Below are 13,612 nucleotides of genomic sequence, written 5' to 3'. Positions count from 1 at the left end.
AGACTTATGAGACTCATAAGTTGAGGGATGCGAGGAAGAGGGAAAGTAAACACCACAAATTATAAAGGAAAGAGGTCCAACGTGAAAGCGCACAAACAACTGCTCAACGTTAGAACAGTAAATTGGTACAATGCAAGAGGATATATCTATCCGGATACCAATTAAGACCCCTCCCCCCCGAGAGCAAGTACTATAGTTGCTTCACAAGCAACTTATTAAGGTAACATTTAAAAATTATAATTAAAAAAAACCAAGTTCACAACAGAAAATGAATAACTTAGCCAGGTTTCAGTTAAAACAATAAACATATAGTTAAAGAACACAACATTACATCTAACATTAGAGAGTTTCGTGCGTAGCCCTCTGCAGTTCTGATAATAGCCAGAAACTGTTAAATCTAGTGGACGATTTGAGTGTTGGACTTTGGACCTGGTCGGCGCAGAAGAGGTTCTCCGTTTTTTGACCCCGAGATTAGCCCAAATTCACCATTAGAAGTCCGAAGATCAAATTCCGTGTGGCAAGATTTTAGCTGCTGCCGTTGAAGTAGAGTCTTATCTTTGATAATACGAAAACCTTGAGGAAATGATACTCCTTGTCGCTTAGCTTCATTAAAGGAGGAAATCAGGTTGGATGCATCACCTTTAGATTCAAAAATAACCTTTAGAGGACGTACATTATCAGAATTGGCTTTACCAAGTAGAATATATTTACAGCCCCTTAACGGCACATTGATATTATCACCAAGCAGCTCCTAAAAAGAAACTTTATCTTCTTCGGCCCTCTGAGAAACAGGAGAAGACTTAGACTCAGGGACACCATACACCATAGTGTTGAAAGAACACCTTTCACGCTCATAAGTCTCTTGCAAGACTTGAGTGACACTAGTTGTCGCAATAGCAGAGGTGGAACCTGACTCAAGGGACGTTACCTTGTCCTTAAGCAAGTCGATTTCAAAACGTAACGCTGAATTTTCAGCTTTTAGCTCTGCAACTAGACACGAAAGTTGTTTAAGGTCGTTTTTCAGTTCTTTAAACTGAGACACTTGGGCAGCAGATTGCGCTTTATTAGAGGACATATAGTGACCACGAAAGGAGAGTAGCGTGGACATCATATCATCTAAGGAGGTAGCGCTGGTAACTGACGTATTAAGAAAGGTTGCTCCAAGGTGGCTACGAAGAACCCGGGTATTAGTAGGTGATTTTTGAGCATTAATAAAAGGAGTTTTACTAGACGACATGATGAAGTGTACAATAGTAATGTAGTACAGCTCTCAATGTAGCGGTGGTTATAAGAATACCAGCGTTAAAGTCACCCGTAGACTGTATGTAGAGGTACAGTAAATCGATAAGTGGCTAACAACGACGCCCAACGTTAAAGTCTCCAGAAAACAGCTGATGGCGGAAGTTAGGAACGAGAGCACGGTGATAACAACAAACCAAGCTTCAGTACTCACGTGAAAGTTGCCCCAAAACAAATCAAAAAAACTGATGAAAAATTGCAGAGGGTGAGCTGCATTGACTTCCAAAGCACAAGCGGTGAGTACAGAACGATTTTAAGTAAACGAGAAAGAGAAGCGCACACAATTAGATTTAAAAATACAAGTAAAACTGGGGACCAAAAGTACGAGATTTGTTATCACACAATTTTTTTAATATGATTAATTTTATTAAGTATTCCAACATCACCCAGATTTCTTAAATTTGTATTGCGTTTAAGTATAGTTGATATAGAAGTAAGTTAGGAACACCGTTTTAAGTACTTGACAGACCCACAGTGTTTTTGTTTTTTTGGTATTTAAAAATTTTTTGTTCAGTAGTTTTTAAAGAATTTGGTTTTACTAGATTCTTACATGTTTTTAATGTCATAAATAAAGAAGTCTATATTAAATATATGGAATTTAGTAAATTTTTTCAAAAACTCTGTAGTACTCAGTAGGATAGATCATGTTTTCTTTAGTGCGAAGGCATTTTTTTATTCTACCAAACACCTGATCAGGAGGCATATAACTAATAAATTGCTTGAAAAACTGTTTCTTTGCAGTTTATATAGTATAATAGTACAGCAACTAGAAACTGATTTTCGTTCTGCGCTGAACGGAATCGGAAAATAAATTAAAGTAGTTGGTGGATTTGGATATTGTTTTAGACGTTCTTCTAATTTTTCTAGAAAATGTAATAAAGCTGAGCAAACTTCTTTGAGTCCTCTTCCACTCTCACTTTCCAGCCATGTATATAAATGTAACAGTTAGCAGGAGTTTGATATTGTTCAGAATTTATTACAAATGATTATACAGCCATACTTGTCGACTGTAAAATGTATCTGTAACAGATAATTTAGGTAGAGGTTAGTTTCGCATCATGTCAAAACTAACATGAATAGATCCTGGTCTTATATCGGACATAATTTTAGTAAACATTTTGGCATTTTCTTTATGGTTGTACAGTTTTCGTTTTAAGTATGCTTTTGCCTCTATATCTTTTTCTAATTTAACCTTGGTAATTCACTCTGTACAATTGCTACAAACATCCTGTCGAGGATGGCCAAAACTCAAAACTCAAAACTCAAAAACTGTTTGTAAATACATGATGAAACTTAGAAATGTAAGCCACAGGGTTTTCATTTTAATTCTTTTTTCCTTCAAATGCTCCCACAATATTTTGCGGACACTTCAGGTGGTAAATAACTCCTCCGGTATCATTTCTAGCATAGTGACTTCTCGACACATTTTCATAATAAATGCTTTGATACTTTCAGTGACTTCCTCTGATTTTTCATTGAGTCTTGATCCACTTCTTTTTTTAATAGTACTTCTTTGATCTTTTTTGAATGTTGAAGTTAGCAGATTTAAATGCCTACGAGTGAATGATGTGACATTACTGAACACAGTAGAACAAACTGGAATTCTTTCACCGATTATACTTGGTAAATAATATCCCACATAAGTTCGTACTGTTCTTGGTGTGCTATGCCTTCGAGTATCTTTTGCACGATTCACAACCATCATTGTTAGTACATATTTATCCTGGTCAATTTTACTTTTGATGGTTGATATGTTTTTTCTTAATGTGTTCATGTTCTCAAATGATAGATTATATACTTTACAAATACACTTTTACTTTCTCTGGTATGCCTTCAATCATTAAAAGTCCATTATATAGATATTTTATTTGTCTGTAATTGTTTTAACTTTTTTTTATTAATAATGTTCCTTTTCCTTCCACCAATAACTTGCTGAAAATTTACAAAGTACTCAGGTTCACTTTTAGCCAGTGTAGATAAACCATTATATACAAAAACTTCAGATGAAGGAACTGGTAGGTATGAGAGTAGCAGTGCAACGTGATGAATTTGGAACCGGCTGAACATTTTCAATATACCTACTCAACTTCACTTACAGGTGGTGTAGATACAACATTACTATCTAAAGAAACTTCTGATGGAATAACTAGTATACTATTTGCTGGGCAACATAATGGATCAGGTGGTATTTTTATTGAGATTAGCTCAGTTGTATTTAGTACTCCTTTTTGAACTTGTTTTGTGTACTTTGTTTGTTGTTTAACCCAATGTTCTGTTCAATCGGTTGGGATCTGTGTTAAATTATATACATCTTAAGAGGACGTGATACCAAAAGTGAAACGTATACAACAGCTAAGAGAATGCGCTGTTAGGTGTTTTCATGAACCACAAGCACGCGGCGTTTGAGCCACGCCCACTACTCGTAGTCGACGGCTTGCCGACGCGTCTCATTCGGGAGCGTCTTTTATTATTGAATGGATGTTCGTCGACGACGTTTCGCGTCATTATAAAATCCATACACGTAAATGGTGCTGCAATATTTTTAATATCCGCGCGTACCCATATACTATCGATTATAATTTAAGTCACTGCTTACTTAAATAAATATACCAATACATAGATCGTATAAACTGTATTTTTACATAGCTTGATTTGTATTTATTGAATTATTACTTATTGAAATATAATATCGACCGTACCGAACGTTTTTCTTTAGGTGGCAATGTATCATGTATATTCTGTAATCTGTATGTTGACTTTTACGTGCTCAAGTCGCGTTACGCGTATATTTTATGATTAGCTTTTTGAAGTACGTTTTCTATTAAAACCAAGAATTATTTCAAATACTATACTTACTTGAATATTTGTTTTTGTACAAATAATTGTATACACAGCGATAAGTAGTTTCAAAAAATAGTTAAGAAATAATTCTGTAGGTATATTTTTTTTATTTATAGAACATATATAATTGGTTACTTTTTTTAATTGTATGGTGTATAGAAAATGCCAGTATAAACATTCAGTGAAATTTTCATGTATCTACAATCATTCGTTTTTAATTACAATATAATAAGAAAATCGCTACATAAGATATCGAGTGAACATCCAATATTGTAAAAATTTTAATTTCAAACGCTCATAAAAATTTAATTTGATTTGCTTGTAGTCATTTTTTTTTTATATAGGTAGATAATCTAGCTCCGTTTAGCCAGCACTGCCACTTTCGAATTTTAATACCAAAAGTTGACAGTATTATGTACTTTTTTATGTACAATTTTTTACAAGCAAAATAAAATTATGTACACCCTCCCAAACACGAGAAAACCCGTTATTGCCATGCGCGTGCTGGAGAAAACCCCCAGGGGCGTAGCCCGTTTCCCCCAAAAATGACCCTGCCTGTTTCGCCCAAATTGTGTTTCTTTATGATTCCCGTTTTGCCCAGAATAGTTTAGACCAATTAAAATTTAAGTTGGCAAAAGTTCAGTCAAATATTATAAGCGAACGTCAAGGAGAAATTGTGCTAAAGTTTCTGATCCCTAAAAGACGACTGTTATAAAACCTATAGTAATAAAATTATGGTTAATTGAGATAGAAAAGAAAAGAAATATCGTTTATAAATAATCTAATATATAAAATTCTCGTGTCACAATGTTAGTTACCACACTCCTCTGAAACGGCTTGACCGATTTTTATGAAATTTTATATGCATATTCAGTAGGTCTGAGAATCAGCTACTATCTATTTTTCATACCCCTAAGGGTTGTCCAGAAAAAATAAAAATAGAAATAATAATAGTGTATGATATATTGGTTTCTATTAGTTAATCAGGCATGTTTGTAAGTTTGTATTATTATTTTTTGTTAATATATATATATATATATAAATGAATGTTTGTGTGTAGATTAGACCTCTGGGAAGAAGATAGGCTAATTTAAAAAGGATTAAATTTGGTTTTTTTTATTCATCGGATTATAGTACGGTTAGGTTAGGTTAGGATTTTATATTAATTGATTATATTAATCCACCGTAGGCGGAATTAAGGAAAAACGACAAACTTGGTATAACTTTGATACTTTAGAATTAAATCATACACTTATGTACAAACAGCACGGTGTCCGCGATCTGCCGTAGGTAGATTGCCTACCTTATAATATACTGCTGGGAAACAGAATTTTTACTCCAGGCAACAGAAAAGTTAAGATAAATCTAGAACATCATACACCGAATATCAAATAACGCATTGAAGGGTAGGTATTAATAAATATTTTTTACTTAATTTTAAATTTGTATTGTGAGATAAATTTGATTTTTAATTAATATTCTGGACTTGATTTTAAATTTGTATTGTGAGATAAATTTGATTTTTTAATAAATATTGTGGACTTAATTTAAAATGTGTTAAATGTTTAAAAAAAATTTGGAAAACAAAAGTGATATTTCGTGATATTTTCTGGATAACGCTAAATGATACTCAAATATTAAAATATTATAATCATTTCTAACTTAATTTTAAACTGGTATAAACTACTTTGGGCGAAACGGGCAGGGTCATTTTTGGGCTATGATAATAAATATTAGCAAAATAAGCAAGTATACATAAATACATAAACAGTGTTCGCCGTTTGAATCATATAATTTGACTGTTAAAACAATATCTATCCACTCATTTTCATTTCGTAAATGACCATATATAAACATCTAGTCTTAATTAATAACACAACGATCATGCACGAACCAGCTTGTTTTATTGATATTATTTGGTTATAATTAACCTTGTGTCAATTTTTTTTAGGTATAGAAACAGATTAACAGAACAAAATGTGATGACCTTGGTAAAACTTACAGTTAGCATATTAGACACGATTCACAATTACACGTAATGCAATAACAGTTTTTCTCGTGTTTACATTTATATTCTGTAATTCTACGGTGCGTTAGATTATTTTCCGTGATTTTACATGCGTCCGTATTATGTACTTTTTTTTGTTTTTAAAGATCGGCAGACTTTAACAGTTCAAGAATCCGCCAAAAATGTCCAGCCGGGCAAGCGGCCCAGTTTGTTGATGTATTATTGGAGCATGATTTGGTGGATATGTGTAAACCTGGTGACAGAGTAATGGTTGTTTTTAGTTATCGCAGTTTTTTGCAACCAAAAGGCAGCATTTTTTTTTACAACTGGTTATTCCATATAACATTATAATCAAAAATGCGAACTTTTCAGTAGACAGGTGGACGCATGTAAAATCACGGAAAATAATCGAACGGACCGTAGAATTACTGAATATTGTTGAAAGTGGAGCTTGACGGACTAATGATGTTAGCATTAATATAATAAGTAATAACACGACAATATGATTATGTATAAGTATAATATATAATAACGTACAACTGGACAATTAAACTGTGACTATACGCACACACCGCGTACACTCGGTATGACGGCGTCTGTGCAAGTGATTATTACATACATCAAAGGCCCTATTTATATGAACAATCGAGGCCATCCCGTATCCGTATATAATATAGAAAGCGATAGTAAAGGTGTTACACAGCTATATCGTAGCTGCATAAGTATCTATTAGAAAACGACATTGTACACGCACGTGTGTTTACATGGTTTGAATACTAATATTAATTGTATATTTCAACACCCTCCCTCAATTAATAATTTCTTTAATTGTAGTCACTCCTACAGCTGACCGCAACTTCTCGAATCGTTCCTTAACCAAAGGCTTGGTTAGAATGTCCGCAATCTGGTCCTCTGTTCCAATGTACTGTAGTTGAAATTGTCCTTCTTCGTATTTCTCCCGTATGAAATGATATCGTACGTCTATGTGTTTTGTCCTCTTATGAAACTCCGGATTTTTAACTAAACGAATAGCACTCTGATTATCAATGAATAATGTCGGTTGTTTATCACCTGTTTTTGATAAGCTTATTATCAACCGCGTAATCCACATGATCCCTTTTACAGCTTCACTGGCCGAAATATATTCAGCCTCTGTCGATGACAATGACACACAATGTTGTCTCTGCGATGTCCATGAAATTATGCTTGACCCGTATCTGAATAGAAATCCTGACGTTGAACGTCGTGTCTGAACGTCACCTGCGTAATCTGCATCGCTAAATATTTCTAATGACAGTTGTGTATTGTGATTAAAATACAAGCCATAATTAAATGTTCGTTTGACATATCGTATAATCCGTTTTACCAAGTTCCAATGAGCTTTAGTTGGTTTTGCTAAGTAACGACTAGCAAAGTTTACTGCATATGCTATATCTGGTCTCGTTACCTGTGATAAAAACAGTAAGCTACCTACTGCCTGCCTATAAGGTATTTCTTCACTTAATATCTCCGATTCTTCCTTTTGTTCAATAGTATGTGATTTGTCTATCGGAATTGAAAGTTCTTTGGCGTCCAGCATATTAAATTTATTAATTATGCTACATGCATAATTTGTCTGATGCACAAATAATGAACCATTTTTCATTAAGTTTACCTGCATACCTAGAAAATATTCTAAGTTTCCCTTTTTAACCTCAAACTCTTTCTCCAAGTTTGTTAAAAGTTTCTCTATAATATCTTCATTATCTGCCGCGATTAAACCATCGTCAACAAATATTGCAAGAATAATTTGGCTGTTATCAGCTTTGAATACACATGCATCTGCTTCGGTACATTGTAAACCAAATGCATTCAAAAAATTCTTAAAACGTATATTCCAACATCTTGGACTTTGTTTTAAGCCATATAAACTACGCTGAAGCTTACATACTTTATTCGATCCATCTTCGTATCCTGGTGGTTGTACCATGTATATTTCTTCCTGTAGTTCTCCGTACAGAAATGCTGTCTTGATGTCGAATTGTCGTAGTATTAATTTTTCCACAGCTGCTACTGCGAATATCGCCCTAATTGATTCGTATCTGACCACTGGCGAAAATGTTTCATGGTAATCTATACCATATTTCTGTGAACAACCCTTAATGACCAATCTGGCCTTAAATTTATCTATACTACCGTCAGTTTTATATTTTGTTTTGAACACCCATGCATTTCGTAATGCAACTTTATCCTGTGGCAAATCGACTAGAGTCCAATTCTGATTTTCGTGTAATGAATTAATTTCGTCGTTCATAGCATTATTCCATTCATTTTTGTTTGACCCAGTAATTGCCTCATCATAATTCAATGGACTGACACAGTTAGCAATAAAAGTCTGAACATTATACCTGTCCGGCTTCTTAAGTGTATTCCTGTCACGTAGAACCATAACATTTCTATCATCGACTATGTTTTCGTCCTTCTCACGCACGCCCGTTGAATTAATTTGAGTGTCTGTAAACTCTATTGTGTCAGCAATTACATTTTCATAATTATTACATTCGTCTTCGAATATAATGTCTCTGCACACGGATATTTTATTTGTTTTCGAATACCATACACGATAACCTTTCGTGCTGTTCGAATAGCCAACAAATATTCCTTTTTCACTTTTTGGATCCCATTTCTGACGTTTTTGCTTTGGTATGTGTGTATATACCGCAGTACCAACAACTCGTAAATGTTTAATATCTGGCACGACTTTATAATATAACTCGTAAGGTGGCTTACCATTCTGTGAACTCGTCCCGGTTAGATTAAGTGTATAAACGGCTGTGTTCACAGCTTCTGCCCATAATGATTCGTCAAGATTTTTCGCACATATCATTGTCCTGGCAGCTTCTACGATTGTTCTGTTATCACGCTCGACTTTCCCGTTCTGTTCCGGCGTATATGCTACCGTAGTTTGGTGTCGTATGCCATATTTCTGTAGAATACCTGTAATATCCTTGTTTACAAATTCTAACCCATTATCAGTCCTTAATATTTTGACCTTAGATCCTGTTTCTGTTTTAACACTTTTTATAAATGTTTCCATAATATTTTTTACTTCATATTTATTTTTAATAAAATATACCGTTCTGTAACGTGAGTAGTCATCTCTAAATAATAAAAAATATTTTGACATACCGATAGAGTCCCTCTGCATCGGTCCACATAAATCTGCATGTATTAAATCGCCGACGTTAAAATATTCGGTCTCACTTTTACTGAACGATTGACGGTGTTGTTTCCCGATTATGCAGTCGCTGCATACAAATTGATCGTCCTTGGTTGAATAATCAATATTATGTTTTGCTAAACAATTCCTCACGTATTGAATATTCTGGTGAGCTAAACGCTTATGCCATACTTCTAATCGTCTTTCTACTGCAATGTTCGCATAACATTCAGCTTTCGACGGTGTTTCGACTTTGATCTGTAATTCAAACAACCTACCGCATCTTGTGCCTATGCATACAGGAATCCCATTTCTTTTGAACACACACGTTTTATTGTCTGACGTTAGTTCTAAACCTTTGTCCAACGCTGACCCGCACGAGAATAAATTAAATTTTAATCCCGGCACGTGCAATACATTTGCCAAGTAATTTTTATTCCAATTACCGTTCACGTATGATAATATATTAATATTACCTTTTCCTGTTGCGTACAGATTTGTTCCGTCACCTATTGTTACCTGTTGTGTATATTTCAATGGTTCATAACTTGTAAACCATTCTAGGTTCGCGCTCATATGATCCGACGCGCCTGAGTCTAAAACCCACGTATCTGTTGTAGTTTCATTTATCCTTGACTCGCTTACAAATGCATTTAAATTTGTACCTGTAGTACCGGTTTTCCCACCTTTCATACTACTTAGAAAATTCTTACAGTTTCTTTTATAATGACCAATTTTACCACAGTAATAACATTTAACATTACTTTTATTAGTAAATTGCTTTTTACCTTTACCATAACTGCCGTTTTTTCCATCGGATCTGTTTTGAAATTTGGCTGGAAATGCACTCGATTTCTCTTGTTCACCAACTTCACCTTTGATCTGGATAACCCGTGATTCTTCAATCAACAACCGACTAGTTAAATTATTTATATTTTTACTTCCCGTTGGGACTGAATCCCAAGCACTGTAAAAATGATTATATTCTTTTGGTAATGTCATTAGTATTTTTGTCATAACCATGTTATCCGTAACTGGTTCACCCGCTACTCTCAGTTTCCTTCCTAAATTGACCAATTTAGAAATATGCGTCGACAAGTCATCTGTCAACTCCTTTGAATAACTGAAAAATTGTTGTTGAAGCAAATGTATACTTGCCTCAGACTTCTGCTCGTAAATACTCAGCAGTTTCTCCCACATTTCCAATGCAGTCTCACAGTTAATCAAATATTGTAATGGACCATCGTCCACTGAGGTAACTATTATTTTCTGACATTTACCGTCCGCTTTTTGCCAAGCGTTTGCCTGCCTTTGCCAACGTGCTTTGGCATCCTCGTCGGTTTCTCCTGCCGACTTCTTTATAGGTAGACTTGGTTTCGTCCATTCACCTGAAACTATCTCACCTACTTCCAAGGCATTTAAAATGACCTTCATCTGGAACTTCCATAACGACCAGTTTTCCGCACATAATTTTGTTATCTTCACCGTGTCTTCCATGACCGATGATTTCCCGTATACTTTCCTGTATAACAATTTATAACAAAACTTTACCTATGTACACTGTTCCGCCGTTTTCCGAAATCCAGGATATCTCCGACTGGTTGTAGTTTTCTGCGTTAATACAGATATAAAAATACTTCGATCACGAATCCACTAGACTGTATGTCTTGGTTATTGACTGGGCTAATGTCCTGGGCTATTGTCCTGGGCTATTGTCCTGGGCTAATGTCCTGGGCTATTGTCCTGGGCCCATAACCTGTTGAAAGTGGAGCTTGACGGACTAATGATGTTAGCATTAATATAATAAGTAATAACACGACAATATGATTATGTATAAGTATAATATATAATAACGTACAACTGGACAATTAAACTGTGACTATACGCACACACCGCGTACACTCGGTATGACGGCGTCTGTGCAAGTGATTATTACATACATCAAAGGCCCTATTTATATTAACAATCGAGGCCATCCCGTATCCGTATATAATATAGAAAGCGATAGTAAAGGTGTTACACAGCTATATCGTAGCTGCATAAGTATCTATTAGAAAACGACATTGTACACGCACGTGTGTTTACATGGTTTGAATACTAATATTAATTGTATATTTCAACAAATATAAATGTACGAAACGTAACATCATGGACCGTCACATAACGGAAAGTGACAAACCGTATTTTTACGGACCGTCAAATTACGGAAAATAAATCTAAAGCCTCGGACCGTAGAAGTACGGAAAGTAGAACCGTAATGTTCCGGACCGTCATATTACGGAATATAGAATATTTATACTTGTGCTCTTAAGCGGTAAAAATAATAACTAGATGATTTATTTATTTTCCAATTCAACAGTGGCGCCAAAGTTTAAAATTCAAAATTAATTTATGTTCTGCAAAAATATATTATTTATAATAATAAATAAAGTCGTAGTTCCTCCTGGTCGATTGTAGATAATCTTCTTCAATAATCCGTAATTCCTGTCGTTTTTACTGTCATAATATATGTTACTTATTGTAAAGGCATAGCCATAGGAGGGGCTGCACCCCCCCTCCACCCGAAATGTTAAGAAAATTTAAAGATTATTTTAATGGTCTATGATAGTCGCTTAAAAAGTCTTAAATTGTATTTAAAATATTTAAAAATGTATTAAAAGTATTAACACTTTTCAGTGCTAGTACGTATTTAATGTGTAAAAGTGTAAAAGTTGATTAGCCCGACCCCCCCCAAAAAAAATCCTGGCTACGCCAATGACTTATTGTTTTGATGCGTAACGGGTTGTATGAATAAAAATTAAAAAAAAAAAATAATAATAAATTATTTTGACATGATGAATATTATAAGAGTTATTGAAAATATTTGTTGTTATAATATGCCAATTAAATAAATTGTATGGATAAACACCCGGGTTCTGAAATGAACGAGGTCATTAGTAAAGCGTACTTACTGGGGTGACCAAATGACGAATTTGTTGAAATTATATTCTATTTTCAAAATTTGGATTAAATTAAATTATAATAAATTTATTATAATGCAAACAATTGGCGACATTAGTTTTTTTTTTATTTTTACAAGTAATATACAATCTGTATCACTAATACAATAAGAATATATGGTAAGGGTATTATGACAGGAAAAATAATATGATGAAAGGAGCCACCCATTGATGACACTTTCTGTGAATTCTTAATTATTTACTTTTTTTTTATTTTATTACTATAACAAATCACGACACCACTTGCGCTTTAGGCGCCTTGGGGGATTACCTGGTATAGTAGCGGAGGCCAATTTTTTATGAGTGGATTCGGATGAGTGCTTAGGTGGTTGTAGAATCTTTTATAGAAACATTTGAATTCCTCTGTTATTGTTTTTAGTTTTAGGTCTGAATGAAGGGGAAAATTGGAGACGTAGGGAGGTGCATTTGTTAGTTTCCTTAGGGCAATGTTTTGGAATGCTTGAATTTTGTTGACGTTTGTTTTTTTTTGCACTACCCCATAACTGCAGACCGTACGTCCACATTGGTTTGAGTAGACTTTTATATATAAGAAGTTTGGTGGACGTGGAGGTATATTTATTATTGCATAATACCGTTTTTAACATGCGTAGGCGATTATTTAGAGCCAGTCTTTTGGTTCTTATATGGTGGGGCCAAGTAAGTCTTTGATCTAGTGTTAGACCAAGGTATTTTACAGTAGGAGAGGTAGGAATGGGTGTGTCATATAGAGAAACATTTGGACACGGAGCCTGTCTGAGGGTGAAGGTGGTGGGGGTAGATTTACTTTGATTTACTTTGAAACACCATATGGTAAACCAGTTTTCCATGTAGGCAAGATGATTTTGTAGGTTTGAAGAGGCAGTGAGGGGATCGTTGTTGATAGAAATTATCGCTTTGTCATCTGCATAGTCGGCTACTGACGTAAAAGGAGTGGTTGGTTGGTCTGAAGCATAAATGTTATAAAGGATAGGGGATAATATGCCACCTTGTGGAACACCAGCGTTTATAACTGCTATATCGGGGAAAGCAGAACCGTAGCGAATTTGAAAATGACGTTCTATGAGGTACGATTTTATAATTAGATAGTAAGCAGGTGGAAGGAATTTTTTAAGCTTATACAGTAGGCCATCATGCCAGACTCTGTCAAATGCTTGAGAGATGTCTAAAAACACACACGTACAATATAATTTTTGTTCCAGTGCATAGGAAATAGCGTCAACTAATCTGTGTACTTGGTGTATAGTCGAATGAGAAGCATGAAATCCG

The 13,612-nt window shown here is 34.6% G+C and overlaps 1 pseudogene; it reads right to left on the bottom strand.

Annotated features, from left to right (window-relative positions):
• Nucleotides 1-397: 397 nt before the first annotated feature.
• On the bottom strand, nucleotides 398-1,237 carry LOC132947232 (uncharacterized; annotated as a pseudogene).
• Nucleotides 1,238-13,612: the final 12,375 nt, after the last annotated feature.

Source organism: Metopolophium dirhodum, chromosome 1 (assembly GCF_019925205.1).
Source record: "Metopolophium dirhodum isolate CAU chromosome 1, ASM1992520v1, whole genome shotgun sequence".
Classification (NCBI taxonomy): Eukaryota; Metazoa; Arthropoda; class Insecta; order Hemiptera; family Aphididae; genus Metopolophium; species Metopolophium dirhodum.
This window is presented reverse-complemented; position numbering and strand designations above follow the sequence as displayed.